Raw genomic sequence first — 15,354 nt, 5'->3', positions numbered from 1 at the left:
AGTTCAAGGGTGATGGTGTGTGAAGTGGAGGAGATGCATTGAAGGGCGTTGTCAACCACGTGGGAAGGCAAGTTATGATCGTGGAAGAAGGAGACCAACTAGGTATTTCTGAGGTTTAATTTGCCATCCTGCGAACAGAAGTGGTGGAGGCAGAAGAATTGGGAATAAGGAATGGAGGTTTTACACGAGATAGGGTTGGTGGAGATGCAGTTGATAACTGTGGGAGTCGGTGGGCTTGTAGTATATGTTTTTAATTAGTCACTCACCAGAGACGGTGATGGAGAGGGCCAGGAAGGTGAGCGAAGTTGCCAAGATGATCCTGGTAAATTTGAGGTCGGGGCGGAAGGTGTTGGTAAATTTAGTGAGCTATTTAAGTTCATCGTTGGAGCACCAAGTGGCGCCAATACATTCATCAATGTAGCAGAGGAACAGGTGAAGGATAGTGTCTGTGTAACTGCGAAAGATGGACAGTTTCGTGTATCTGACAAACAGGCAGGCATAGCTAGATCCTATGCGGGTGCCCATGGCTACCAATTTCGATGGAGGAAGTGGGAAGATTGGAAAGAGAAGTTGTTGATCGTGAGGAGTGGTTCAGCCAGGTGGATGAGGATGTCCATGGAAAGGTACTCAGTAGGAGGAGGTGCCTACGGGTTGTCATTTGGCTTCAGCTTTGTCCCTCAGCCCGACTCACAAGCCCAATTCCTGATGAATAGCTTATGCCTATCTCGTACATTGTCCTGCTCCTCGGATGTTTCCTGACCTGCTGTGTTTTTCCAGTACAACACTCTTGAACCCCACGCCTCTCAAACGCAATAAAGACAGAACCTGTGGCCATTCCATCATTAATTACTACTGTCTCATTTCACAATATCAGCTCCATGATGTCTGTTTGATTCTCGAGAGCACTGTTCTCATGAACTGTGACAAAATCTGCCAAACTGAAACAAAAACAGAAATTGCTGTAAAATCACAGGTGAGCTAGCACCATCTGTGCAGATGAATCACAGTTAACGTTTCGCATTCACTGTGTCCATCTCTCCACAGATGCTGCAAGACGTCCTGAAATTTTCAGCAACGTCTGTTTTTGTTTGATTTTCAACATCGGCAATTTTTTCGTTTATGTTTTCTTATTTTCTGCCAATATTATTTGGCTAAAGATTACGTTAAATGTTTTACATATGACTGCGATGGAACGGCCAGATTCCACCACCCCGCGACTTTTATTTGGTTCAAGTGACCAATGTCTTTCCACTTGTTCACCGCACCCTACAGCTGCCACTGCTTATAAATTGAGAAAATTGTGGCATTCTCTCGGATTGGTAATCAGGAGCGAGATTGATTGAAATTGTTGAAAACATAAGATAAACTGAGAAAATACGGGATATTAAACGGGAAACTGAAAGGGAAAGTGAGAACAGCGAATGACAATGTTTTGACAGAATTGAAATGGAATTGCTCAAGATACAGCAAGTGCTTTAATCCACAAACATGCCATAATGTGGAATGTAATGTTTGGAACAACCAATGCAAGCAGATTGCAAAATTTTAGTTTTAAAATCTTGCTGCAACTTTTTTGGTTATAATGAACGCGCACACGGAATTCAGAGCTTTATTGATCCGCTAAACTGAAGAAGGAAATTCTTGCCTTTGAGGACACGTTGCGAATGTTCATTGATTTATCCCAGTAATGGCAGGACGGTCCTCTGGAAGCATATGAGTAAAATCATTCAATGTTCCATGAGTTTCGAATGAGTGGCGAAGGGAATGTCTCCATTCACAAATTAATCATTCACTAGAATTCAATACAGGGATCCATGAAATGATGAAAAAAATGAACAAGAACACGGACATACGATAGACAATAGCTACGGCAATTACGATGTGAAAATTGTTGATTTCAGAACCACGGCGACCTTTGGTGATGGCATTTACTGTCCAGAACCAGTCTGCACTGGAATGACTGGAGACACACTATGAAGTATTTGAACTTCAGTCACCTTTAGAAATAGCTGAGAATCACTCAGTGCACGGAGAGTTAGAGATGTTGACCTTACAAACATTTCGAACATTTCGTGGAAGAAGAAAGGGAATGATAGATAATTTTAGTCTCCATGGAGACGATGTTCATGAACTGGATAGATAATACTTTACCTCATTGGAGTTTATGCATAGAGACGTCATATTTAATAAAGCAGAATTAATAGTGTAACTGTAAAATCTGTAGGTCACCCTCAGTGGGAGCATTGTGTGGAATCCTTGTCCTCATTCTCCACCAAAAACATGTAAAGAGATTAGAAAGGGCACAGACGCTGTTTCCTGGATAGCAAGATATTAAAAAGCCAAGTGACGTTGTTTACTGAGACATAAAAATATCAGAAATGATACTAACGGGATGATAGAAAGAATGAAGGAGTTTATTCACGAGATTTGGAAATGCTGGAGAATAAACACGCAAGTTTGAAGTAAACAAATGAGATTTTCAAATAACACGAGGTTTGAATGACTAAATCGGGGAAATGCCCTAATTCGAGTGAATCAATAACTTTAGTTAGAGCTTGAAAACCATTCGTGAATCATTAAGAAAAGTTTGGATGAGAGTTTTGTCCACTCAATAGAGTTAGCTAAATCGTGAACGACTTTCCAGAAATAAAGTGTAGAAGCTGATTTCCCAGTGTTTTAAAAGATACACGAACAAACATACGAGGAGGGAATTTACCATTGAGAGAAAGCCAGTTTGGTTGCGTAACAATTTCGAATTTGGTTGACTTCAGACACAAAGACATTTCATGAACAAGTACAACTGATTAAGATTGAGTATAAAAAGTTCATGGATTGGTAAGGTGTGACGTATTATTCAAGGTGAAACTCTGCAAATGGAGCTGATGTCCTAAAATAACTGCAGATAGATATTATATCCTAATGAGTAGGAATTGAATCGTCACTTGGAGACGCAACACCTACTTTAAAGATTTGACTACATTCACATGATGTTATGTATATTTCGTACATTCTTAACTCCACCCAAAAAATCCACCAAGAAGACTCTGTCCTTTTGTGTTGTTTACCCTCTGTACCTCTCTGCAGCACGCCATTGAAGATAAAATATGCTCAGACCAAAATTCAATTCAACACAATGATCAAACGGTCCTATGTGATTTTTTTTTTTTTATCATTGCAATGACCTTTGTGAGTTTGTAACAAACTGCGTAACATGAAACAATTTCAACATCTGTTTTCCCGGAATTTAACTCAGTACACATGGGAAACGTTATCCAACGGCTGAAAAATCACCTTTGGCTCTCTCTCCACACATATCTCTCCACGTTTTAGATACTTGCAGTATGTTTGTTGATCAAGGAGTTATTATCCAGAAAAGGTTGTTTCTCAATCCACAAACACGAGTCTTTCCCCATAAACTTGGCTTTGCTCAATATCAACTTCTATCTGTACCCCTCAAGACGACGATAAACTGAAGCTGGTCCATGTGAGGCTCAAAGTTAAAACTTCGGCACAGCACAGCCCACTATACTGGAGCAGAGATACCGTGCACTGGTCACCTGCAGCAGAGGAGCATCACGTTAATGCTTACCTCTACATTCCTGGTTGTACCTGAACGTTTGGCAAACCGAGTTTCTCTGATTCCATGGCTAGTAACGGGGATTATACGATCATCTTCACCAGTAGTTCTGGCCGCGAGTGCGGAAAGTGGTGAGCGACTTATTCCAAAGATCGGTAGATTATTGACATATACAATTTAAACAATTACCTTCACTAACAAATGAACATTTCATTTTGTTTTTCACCTGTAGAAATCTTAAAGTCTTCATCTTTAACAGACTCAATGACAGATCTTCATTGTACTCTGGCATCAAATTCCAAAGTGTAAACCCCCTCTGAATTCTTTCACCGCAGTCTGCTGTTTGGGAAGTGTTCCTGTTGTGGGAAATGCACTTCCCCGTGTGTCACCTGCTGCTCCCAGCATTCGCTCTGGCACTGCACTCATTTTCCTTCTAACACTTGTTCACTGTGTTGCTGAGATCATGCAGTGACTTGGTGTCACACGGGCCAGGAAAATGATACAGATCAAGGTTTTTGCATTGTTGAATTCAATTGTCAGTTTATCCTAATTTAGGATTTTAAAATTGTCTGCCCTGTACACAAGTACGTGTCAAAAGTATCTGAGCAGAAGAAAGATGTTCCGAATAATGGAATTGAGCACTGTGCACTCTCCTCCATTCTGGAAAACAATTCTTCAAGGGAAATATAATAGACAATAGACAATAGGTGCAGGAGTAGGCCATTCTGCCCTTCGAGCCAGCACTACCATTCATTATGATCATGGCTGATCATCCTCAATCAGTATCCTGTTCCTGCCTTATCCCATAACCCTTGATTCCACTATCGTTATGAGCTCTATCCAACTATTTCTTGAAAGAACACCCCCTGTTTTCTCGGGTTCGTTATTCCATTGACTTCAAATCTTCACAGAATTCAACAGACCTTCATTTTTGTGCAGATCACTGTGAGCAGAGTGGGAATGCGCTTGCCACACAACCCAGAGGTCAGACCATCGCCTTGGAACCGTACTGTACTATTTATCATCTCACCAACACGAGGGAGAAATATCTGCTGTGCTGCATAATTTACGCAATTCACTTATTAATAACGTCATATGCTAGCCTGCATATGTGACGTGGTGGCCGAGAGGTTAAGGCGATGGACTGCTAATCTATTGTGCTCTGCACGCGTGGGTTCGAATCCCACTCGCGTCGCTGCTTTTAATTACCCTTCCTGAACAGTCTTCTGCAAAAGAAGGTCCACAGATCCAGAACTGTCTCAGAGAATAAATGCTTCTTCATCTCTGTTTTAATTGTGAGATCCGAATTCTAATGGGAAGTTAAAAATCACACAACACCAGGTTATAGTCCAACAGGTTTAATGGAAGCAATAGCTTTTGGAGAGATGCTCCTTCATCAGGTGACCGTGGAGTACACAGTGGTAAGATACGGAATTTATAGCCAAACGTTACAGTGTAATGTCACTGAAACTGAACTTTGAAAAATACCTTGATTTTTTGTTAAATCTTACATCTGTTAGAATGACTATGTTAGGTTCACTTCTTTCTTATGTAAATCGAAAAACTTTCTTTTAACAGTTACATTCTCAGGTGAACTTTACCAATTAGTGTCATCACAGATAATATGTTGACAATGTTAGTCTCTGTGTGCTGCGTCCGTCTCATAATGTTTAGACTGACGCTAATCTAAAAAAAAACAACATGCTGCAGGCAAGGATGCTTTGAGACATGGTACATTGGTGAAACCGAGCAGAGGAGACAGCAACGGAATAAGTACTGCACATCAATCAACAGACAGGCATGCCCCTTCCCAGTTGGAGAGCACTTCAGTGGTCCAGGAGATTCGACCTCAGACCTTCGGATGACAATCCTCCAGGGCGGGCTTCGGTACAAGTAACAGCTAAAAATACCAACGCAGCGGCTGATAGCTAAATTCAGTACTGAAAATGTGTTGCTGGAAAAGCGCAGCAGGTAAGGCAGCATCCAGGGAACAGGAGAATCGACGTTTCGGGCATAAGCCCTTCTTCAGGAATGAGGAAAGTTTGTCCAGCAACGGTTGTGTTGTTGTGGTCTGGCGATAGAGGAGTCCAAAGACCTGCATATCCGTGGTGGAGTGGGAGGGGGAGTGAAAGTGTTGAGCCACAGGGAGGTTGGGTTAGTTGGTCCGGGTGTCCCAGAGGTGTTCTCTGAAACGCTCCGCAAGTAGGCGGCCTGTCTCGCCAATATAGAGGAGGCCACATCGGGTGTAGAGGATGTGGAATGCTTGGAACTTTTCTTGATGACTTTGTTTTTACCTATTTTGTTCAGTTGAAAAATGACAGTTTTTGAGTTTTTTAGAGCAAGGCGAATGGCCTTTCAGCCTATTATATCAGTATGAGTCATCAAACATCTGGCTTGTAAACACAGTTTCAAGCACGTGACTCACCGCCTGTTGTGTCCTCACATTTCAAGTCTTTAGTTCAGTTGTTATTCAATTTCGTAAGGGCTTAAGTGGAACAAAAACATCTCTGTGAACTGACAGTTCTGAAAGACACTATTTCTCAGAGTCGTTTGTCAGTTTTCCTCATGACGCTGCGGAACATGTTTGTGCACTCACATCTGAATTGCTTTGCCCTGTTTCTTCTTCAACTTCCTCCTTCTTTCTATTAAATGGTTTAGATTCCAATACAGACACAAGGTGCAGGCGGCGGAAGTCAAGTATTTGTACTTTCACTGACACTCTGTCTCGCCGGGATCTGTAGTCCTTCCTCACACTAATTCAGACAGCACTGTCCTTCCTGTGACATGTACCGTGTTGAATGGAAGGACAGGCATTAATAACCCGCATTTGGAAACGGAGCGACAGTTTTAAAACATTTACAATGCCCCAGAAAGTAATTGAGCTCCTATCTCCCGCATAACATACGGTGACACTAACCTCTATACTACCGAGGACGACAGTTTCAAAGGAGACTCTTCAACCCGTTGTGGTTGCATTTGTAAAAAACAACTGCTTACCCACCCGAATCGTTTAGTCCATAGACTCTGGGCAAGTTAGCACGACCAATTCACATCACCAGCACATATTTGGGCTGTGGGAGTAAACCCACGCAGACACGGGGTGAATGTGCAAACTTCACACAGAAAATCTCCTGACTGAGCCAGCACACCGCCCTAGCGTTTTTAACAAAAACAGAAACCGTAAAACACTTCCTTATAATTGGTGCTGTCTTCCATCCTGTTTAATGAACAAATGGTATTGTTGTTGGAGTGAGGTCGATGGAAAATAAAGACCATGAAAGCAGGGAAGGGTTAGAGCATGAAGACCACTGGGAATCTGTGGTCTGTGGAAGGCAGGGGCAGGATGGGATAACCATAGTGGAACATTCTTACACCAATTAGCAGAGTAAGGTCACTATGGCAGATGAGATAACACAAGTAATAAAGCAAGTTTCTCTGTTAAGTGTTATTATAACAGGATTGGGACCGTAAATATTTGGGACATAACATTAAAATATCTAATTAAAAGTTAGTAGAGTCAGCTTGAGACAGGAGACAATTGTAATAGATGGAATAGCTAAATATCTATCATGACAGGTTAGTCTGCAATGAAAGATCACTGCAGCAGAGTTAGCAATATATATCTAATCATGACATTAGAATGTATAATTAAAGAGATAATGGGAACTAACATCACTGGTTTGTTGTGCAGCTGGAGTGAGGTACTTTGATTTATATCGTTGGACATGCTGATAAGCTCACAGAAACCTGATAAAAATGACATAAAAATCCACGGACCCTGAGGTTTGACGGCATTCGAGAATCTGCTTTCTCAGTGTCACGTTGTTTGTTTACAAATGAAAGACCTATTTCTTGAAGAACTCTCTGCGTCTCCTGGTGGTTCTCTATATTTTCTCCGCAATAGTACCTGACCCAGTAATGCAGGGCCCTGGTCTCTGTCTCTGTCTCTCTCTCTCTCTCAGTCTCTCACATATGCACACATGCACACATACACAGAGTTACTGAGAGACAATGAATGACAGAATAAAAGAACCATTTTCAAATATCAAAGCTCCGTTAAACATCCTGGGATGTGTTGATGGGGACAGTGTAGAGGTAGCTTTACTCTGTATCTAATCCTGTTCTGACCCTGCCTTGGGAAGGGTTGATGGAGATATAGTAAAGGGAGCTTTACTTTTGATCTAACCCCATCCTGTCCATGCCCTGGGCGGGGTTGATAGGGAGAGTGCAGGGAGATTATTATTTTGGAATATAGGAACTGGAGGGGGTCATTCAGCCCCTCGAGCCTGTTCCATCATTTAATGGCATCATGACTGATCTGTGGCCTAACTCCACATTCCTTCCTTTGGCCCATATCCCTCAATATCTTCACTGAACAGAAATGTATCTCTCTCTGATTTAACCTGAACGACTGATCCAGCATCCACTGCTGTTTGTGGAAGAGAGTCCCAAACCTCTCCCACAATTTGTGTGCCAAAGTCCTTCCCACCATCTCTCCTGAACGCTCTGGCCCCTCATTTTCTGACTCTGCTCCCTCTCGGTCTAGAATCTCTAACCAGTGGGAATCGTTGATCTTGATATAACTTTTATCCTGTTTTTACCTTGAAGGCTTTGATCAGATCACCCCTTAACTCTCTCAATTCTGGAGGAAAACGGTCTCATTTGTCGAGTGTCCCTCAGAACGTAACCCCTGAGGTTCAGGATCATTCTTATAAACCTCCTTTGTGCTCCCTCTCTGTACTCCAACCTGATACCCACACACTTGCTTGCACTAAACTCCATCTAACACAGCTTTACCCATTCACCCAGTCTATCAATAAGTCTTTGTAATGTTAAGGTACCATCTGCACTGTCTACAATGCTGCCTAACTTTGTACCTGACACCATGTTGTCCCTATCCTGTGTGTGTTTGATAGGAACAGTGCAGAGGGATTTGTACTTTTATCTAACCCGATGCTGCACATGTCCTGGGAGTATTTGATGCAGACAGTATGGAGGGAGATTTACTCTGTATCTAGCCCGTGTTTTCCCTATCCTGGGAATGAAGACACCATTGGCTCAGAGACAGGAGAGAGGGGAATGAGGGTTTCAGACTGGAGGGAGCTACAGGCGACGTACAAGTTGGGAACTGTTTTCAGTAAAAGGCGATTGGTCCCAGGTCACTGCAGATGTGTAATAAATTGATGCCTTTCCTTCACTATCCTCGTTCAATCCCTGGTAAGATCTGCTCCCACACCATGTTCCTTCCTAACTGCTGACTGTGTTAGATACATTAATACATTGGCAATGGGCAGAGGTGCTTTTAAATCTGGGATCTTGCTGTGTAACTTGCCTTCAAAATGCTTTCGCTCTCCCTTTCAAGTAATTTATTCTCTCTTTTATCCGGATGAACGTTTGTTGGGAAAGCTGCAACGTGAAGATCCAAAATGTTCAGGCCGAGGAAAACCTTGGCCAAGCTCCAATGGGGGACAGATTCTGAGGTCTGAGGCCTAGTCGACAGGAGGGAGGCGGGCCAGAAAAAAGACGGATGGGTGATAAAACTGAATGGAAAGGGAGGTGGAACAACGGACAGAGGGATCGACAGAAGGAGAGGGAGGAAAGGGAGAAGGAGGCAGTGGAGAGGGAGGGAGAGTGAGGGGGAAGGAAGACGAAGGGGGAGGGAGGGAGGACAAAGTGGGGAGGGAGGACGAAGGAGGACAAAGTGGGAGAGAGGTGGGGTGGGAGGGCAAAGGGGAGGGGGAACGAATGGGGAGGGAGGATGGGGTGGGAAGGCGATGGGGTGTGAGGGTTTGGGGAGGGAGGATGGGGTGGGAGGGGAAGGGAGGGTGAGGGAGGACGAAGGAGTGGAACAGGCCAGGGTGGGGGGAAACGAGAGCGAAGGGGTGAGTACAGGTAGAGGGTCCCACTTGGTTGGTCAATGGGAGGAATGAATCCAGTTGGTGAGAGGGAGCCGTGGAAGGGAGTCAGGGGATGGCGAGGGAGGTTATTTGAAATTGGAGAACTCAGTGTTGAGTCCTCCGGGCTGTAGGTTGCCCAGGCGGAGGATGAGATGTTTCTCCAATTTGTGGTGTTGTTAATTGTGGCAATGCAGGACGTCGAGGATGGTCATGTTGGAAAGGGAGTGGTTGGGAGGAATTGAACTGGGGGGTGACTGGGAGATCTGGTCAGTCCCTGGGGCCCGGCTGTGATGCTCGGAGAACCGTTCCCTAAGTTTCCGTTGGGTCTCCCTGGTGTAGAGAAGCCCACATCGGGAGCACTTGATACTGGAAACACGGTTGGAGGAGAGGCAGGTGATCCTCTGTCTCCCCTGGAAGGAGGGTTTGGGGGTCCTGGAGGTGAGGGGGATGGGGGTGTAACAGCAGGTTTTGCATCTTTTCCGGTGGCAGGGGAACGTACCTGGGGGTTTGGAGGGTGAGAGTGGAACAAACCCATGGAGTGTCGAAGGGAACGGTCCTTGTGGAAGTCAGAGAGGGGGGGAAGGGGAAGGTGGTCTTAGTGGGAAAGCAAGTTCCTGATCCCAAAACAAATGGTCCCATTCATTCCAAGCTCTGGTCCTGGATTATAACGCTAATCGGGACGGGGTGGTCGGCTGACCATGGGACTGTTTTGACATTGGTACAGTGTCGAGGGAGATACTCACTGCAGAATCCTCCCCATTCGCCTGGTCCTGGTTGTTATCTCAGGGTTCGGTTTATTCCAGTTATATTCAGGGAGAACTGTCAGGATTTGATCGGGACAGATGGGGCCAGACGGGGCTGGGCAGGGACTGACTGGGGACCGATGGGTATAGGTGGGGACGGTCGCGGACTGGCGGGGGACAGGTGGGGACTGATTGGAGACAGATGGGAACTGATTGGGGACAGGTGGGGACTGATTGGGGACAGGTGGGGAATGATTGGGGACAGAGGCAGAGATGTCTCCCGCCCTCCTTCACTCCCTTTCCTTCCCCCTCCTTTATACACTTCCTTCCAACCAATCTCCTCCCCTCTCAACTTCCCCCTCTCCTGCCCATCTCCTTCCAGTCCTCTCTCCACCACACCCCTACCCCCTCCTTCCTCCCCTCTCCACCTCACCCCCATTCCCCCTTCCCCTTTCTCTCCACCTCTCCTCCCCCTTCTCCTCACTCTTTCCAAACTCCCTCCTCCCTCTGCCCCCTCTCCTTCCCGTCCCCTCTCCTTTCCCCTCCTCTCCTTCTTCCCCTCTTGTTCCCCCATCTCCTCCCCATTCCAACCCCCTCCTGCCCTTCTCCTCGCACCACTTCTCCTTCACCCCATTTCTCCTTCACCGTTCCTTCCCCCACCTTTCCTTCTTCCCTGTCCTTTGCCCCCTCTGCTTGCCCCTCCTTTCCTTCACCCCCCTCCTTCCCCACCTCCTTCACCCTCCTCTCCTTCCCGACCATTTTCAACCTCCTCTCCTTCCCCATCTCTTTCCCCCTCCTCTCCTTCCTCCCCGTTCTTCCTCCCCTCCTTGCACTCCTCTCCAACCCCTCACCTCCTTCACACACACTCCCCTTCTTCCACTCCCCTACTCTTCCTCCTCCCCTCCCCCCTCGCCCTCTCTCTGTCCCCCTCCTATCCTCCCCTCTCCACTTCTCCCTCCTTCCTTCCCATCCTTCGCCCACTCTCCTCCTCCTCTCCTTCCCCCTCCTCTCTTTCCCCTTTCTCTCCTACCCACTCCCTCCGTCCCCACAATTCCTCCTCTCCTTGCCACCCTTTTCTCCTTCCCCCCTCCTTTTCCATCCTCTCCTTTCCCCCTCTCCTTCCCACCCTCTGCATCACCCTTCCCCCTTCCCCCACTCCTTCCCACCCACTCATCTTCTCCTTTCCCTTTTCCTCCACTCCCACTCTCTCTTTATCTCTCTCTCTGCCTCTCCCCTTCATTCCCCTTACATTCTCCCTTCTCCGATCCTACCAATTGCTTTCCCCCTACTCTGCCCCCTTCTCCTCTTTCCTTCACTCCTTCCATCCCTGTTCTCCTTCCCTATCTCCTTCCCTCCCCTTCCACTCTCCATTCGCCCCTTCTTCCCCATCTCCTTCCCCCTCCACTCCGTCCTTCCCCCTCTTAACCCCTCTCCATCCCACCTTCCTTCCCCCTGTCCTTTCCCCAACTCTCCTTCCTCTCCAATCCTTCCCTCCACCATTCCGTACTCCTTGCGTTCCATCCCCGCCTCCAATTCTCCTTCCCTCCCTCTCCTTTCCCCCTTCAATCCCTTCCCCCACGCCTTCGCCCCCTCTCCTTTGCCTTTCAACTAATGCTGTTTCTTTCCTTCCAAGGGATCTTGCTGGCCGCTTGAAGATTCAAAGAGTGAAACTTTGGGTTCAGGAGGCCTTTGAGCAAACGCTTTCTCCAGAGGGGACACGGTCCTGAGGGCCTGGTCGACAGGCTACTCCCCGTGGGGGCCCACGTGAGTTGTGTGTTGATTTACCCCGAGGTTTAACCTTCTGGGGGACACTGAGTTTTAGGGGCCTCTGGTTAACTGGCTCCTGTCAGATTGCGGCCCTGTCATTTTTAAAACAGATTTGAACCTGGGGTAAAAATAACCGGGGCCTGGGATTTGACACAAACACATCAATCCCCAGTGAGTGTCTGACAGACAGGACTTCCCAAGGAAGGAATTAAAACCTTAAATGAGAAACTCGATCCAAAGACTTGTTCTAATATCAGAGTAATACTACTTGTGGGATCTTACTGTGTCTCAAATTACCTGCAGAGTGCCCTACAGTACAACAGTCTCTCCCCCCGAGGAGGAGATTTGATTTGGGAGTTGAAACTCGGACGATGAAGAGACAGACAGAATCCAAGCATTCTGCCGTGAGGAATCATCAGACAAGAGCTGGAGCCAGAGAGAGAGAATAATCAGAAACCGTCCTGTCTCCGTGTTGTTCATTTACACACAGACACACAGACACAGACACACGCACACACACACGGAAAAGAATTGTGGGGTTCAGGCTATCTCTGTGATTTTTACCATAAGGGGCGAGCTCTGGGCTGGAGGGGGTGGGGGAGACAAAGGGGCAGAAAGGGGTAGAGAAGGAGTTGCTGCACAGTCTGATCCCACAGATGATACTGCCTCTGTCACTCACTGCAGCTTTCATCTTCATTCCCGTGTTCCCTCTCTCCCTTTCCTACATCTTTCCTTCAATCCCCATCTCTCTCCATCCTTCCCATCTCCATCCTGTTCACGTTCCCCTGGAGATTCCCTTCCTACAACTCTCTGCCTCCTCACTGTTTAATCGTTTAATTTACTGCAATTATTTAATCGTTCAGCCTTTCCCAATTTCTCTCTCGCTCTCCCTGGGCTTTTTCTCTCTCCCTTCGCCTGTCGTTTTTCTCTCTCTCCCTGTCAGTTCTCTCTCTCTCTCTGTCCTTCAGTCTCCCTCCCACCAGGTATTTGTTTATTCTGCTTTCGGTCTTTCATTCTCTTTGTCTTGTTCTCTCACTGGGTTTTATTCTCACCACCATCCCCCCTTCACCACAACCTGTCCCTCACGCTCTCTCTCTCTTCTCCACCACCCCATTTCCCACTCCCTGCCTCTCCACCTGTCCCAGAGGGTGACTTGGACTCCGTGCCATGTGGGGGGTGGGAAGGCGATGGGTTGGGAAGGCGATGGGGTGGGAAGGCGATGGGGTGGGTAGGCGATGCGGTGGGAAGGCGATGGGGGAGAAGGCGCGAGTGGGAAGGCGATGGGGTGGGAAGGGCGATGGAGTTGGGAAGGGCGATGGGGGTGGGAAGGGCGATGGGGTAGGAATGGCGATGGGGGTGGGAAGGGCGTTGGGGGAGAAGGCGATTGGGGGGGAGAAGGCGATTGGGGGGTGGGAAAGCGATAGGGGTGGGTAGGCAATGGGGTAGAAGGCAATGGGTTAGAAGGCAATGGGGTAGAAGGCAATGGGGGTGGGAAGGCGATGGGGTGAAGGCGATGGGGAGAATGTGCAGGTGGGAAGGCGATGGGGGGTGGGAAGGCGATGGGGGTGTGGGGACGCGATGAGGGGTGGGAAGGCGATGGGGTGTGGGAAGGCGATGGGGTGTGGGAAGGCAATAGGGGTGTGGGAAGGCAATGGGGGTTGGGAAGGCAATGGTGGAGGGTGGGAAGGCAATGGGGAGGAGGGTGACGGGGGTGGTGGAGGAGGGTGACGGGGGTGGGTGAGGAGGGTGACGGGGTTGGGGAGGAGGGTGACGGGGGGAGAAGAGTGACGGGGGGGAGAAGGGTGACGGGGGGAGAAGGGTGACGGGGGTGAGAAGGGTGACGGGGGTGAGAAGGGTGACGGGGGGAGAAGGGTGACGGGGGGAGAAGGGTGACGGGGGAGAAGGGTGACGGGGAGGGAAGGCGACGGGAGGGGGAAGGTGATAGCGGGTAAGCATGGGTGTGCACGAGCAGGGAAGGGAATAGTGTGTGTCAGAGGGAGCATGAAGAATGAAAGCAAAAATAGAGCATAGCAGGGTCTGAGTGATGTTTGTGAGGGAGGCCACACATACGAGTGGAATAAATTGACAGCACATACCTCAGGGACCTGCAGTGACGAAGCTCTCATTTGACCATAACTAGAAGAAATAACAATAAACTGTCACAGAGAGTTAAAATACTCATTATTAAAGGTAGCGCAGGTTGGACATTGGCAAAGAGATTGTCATGGAGGACAGGGATTCAGATCCACAGTGAAGAGATCACACCAGGGCCTAACCAATGAACCACAGCAAAGCAAGTTAACTACTGAATTATAGATGAAAGCTCAAAAATATTCACCTCTGAATCAATGTCGTTGTACTTCAATGTAAACTCTCTAGCTGGAGCTTGGAGTTGAGAAGTTAGCACAGAACTTTCATCAGAGAAACGCTTCAGTTTTCATTGCTTCCACTATCTGCAAAATGAGATGACAAAAGAAGCATGTTGAGAGACATTCAGAATAAACAAATGTATCTCTTGGCTTGAGTATTAAACATCCACCTGTTAAAGGTGTTTCCAAAATCGACCACCATCAGTTCAGGACGGGAATTTACAAAATGATTTGAGAGATCTAGTATTTTAATGACAAGATTATGTTGTAGAGATGATTTGAGAGATGCATCCAATTTTAAGATGTTTTTCTAACCGCCAATTTTGTTCTTCCAAAGATTATTTGGATAGCAGAAGATGGGAATTGAGGAAAGATAAAATTATTAATGAACAGATTCAATCTTCTGTGTGAATCTCCTCAATGGCGGAGTAGCTACCCAGCATTCTCCGCGGGGATGAATACTCTCTATACTCACTACAGGGAGGGCGGTGCAGCCGCAGTGCTGTGTTTGTCTCCGTGTGAAATGGCGAGACGCGCTTTTCCAGACGGTAAGGCTGCAGGAGCTGGAGAGAGGGATTCAGACCGAGAATAAACCCTTCCAGCGAGAAGCGAGCACCTTGAAAAATAACTTGTGGCTAAGTGTTTTACAGTTCCGAGGTGAACAGCCGCCATCTTGGCCGGAAATGTGGACGCATGCGCAGAGGGATGGGTGACGTCACTGGGCGGGGCCTAAGGGCAGATGCTGAAAATCTGAGACGAGAGTCATAGAGATGTACAGCATGGAAACAGAGCCTTCAGTCCAGCCCATTCATACCGACCAGATATCCCAACCCAATCTAGTCCCACCTGCCAGCAACTGGCCCACATCCCTCCAAACCCTTCCTATTCATATACCCATCCAAATGTCTTTTAAATGTTGCAATTGTACCAGCCTCCACCACTTCCTCTGGCAGCTCATTCCATACATGTACCACTCTGTGCGTGAAAGAATTGCCCCTTGG

General features: G+C 47.2%; 1 long non-coding RNA gene and 1 other non-coding gene across 3 annotated transcripts; one reads left to right on the top strand and one right to left on the bottom strand.

Annotated features, from left to right (window-relative positions):
• Positions 1 to 4,690: 4,690 nt before the first annotated feature.
• Positions 4,691 to 4,772, top strand: trnas-gcu (transfer RNA serine (anticodon GCU)). The gene has a single exon. It is a non-coding gene; the product is annotated as a tRNA-Ser (tRNA).
• Positions 4,773 to 4,925: 153 nt separating this feature from the next.
• Positions 4,926 to 15,015, bottom strand: LOC122552403 (uncharacterized). Of its 2 annotated transcripts, XR_015753749.1 has the most exons (5): positions 14,829 to 15,015; positions 14,323 to 14,437; positions 14,081 to 14,120; positions 12,282 to 12,410; positions 4,926 to 6,354 (listed from the first exon to the last, which is right to left on the bottom strand). It is a non-coding gene; the product is annotated as an uncharacterized LOC122552403 (long non-coding RNA). The 2 variants fall into 2 exon arrangements; XR_015753750.1 differs by lacking the exon at positions 12,282 to 12,410.
• Positions 15,016 to 15,354: the final 339 nt, after the last annotated feature.

The sequence above is a fragment of the Chiloscyllium plagiosum genome, unplaced genomic scaffold (genome assembly GCF_037043375.1).
Source record: "Chiloscyllium plagiosum isolate Xiang-an unplaced genomic scaffold, Cpla_swu_hap1 HiC_scaffold_39, whole genome shotgun sequence".
Lineage (NCBI taxonomy): Eukaryota > Metazoa > Chordata > Chondrichthyes > Orectolobiformes > Hemiscylliidae > Chiloscyllium > Chiloscyllium plagiosum.
Note: the sequence above shows the minus strand (reverse complement) of the source record. Positions and strands in the feature narration are given on the sequence as shown.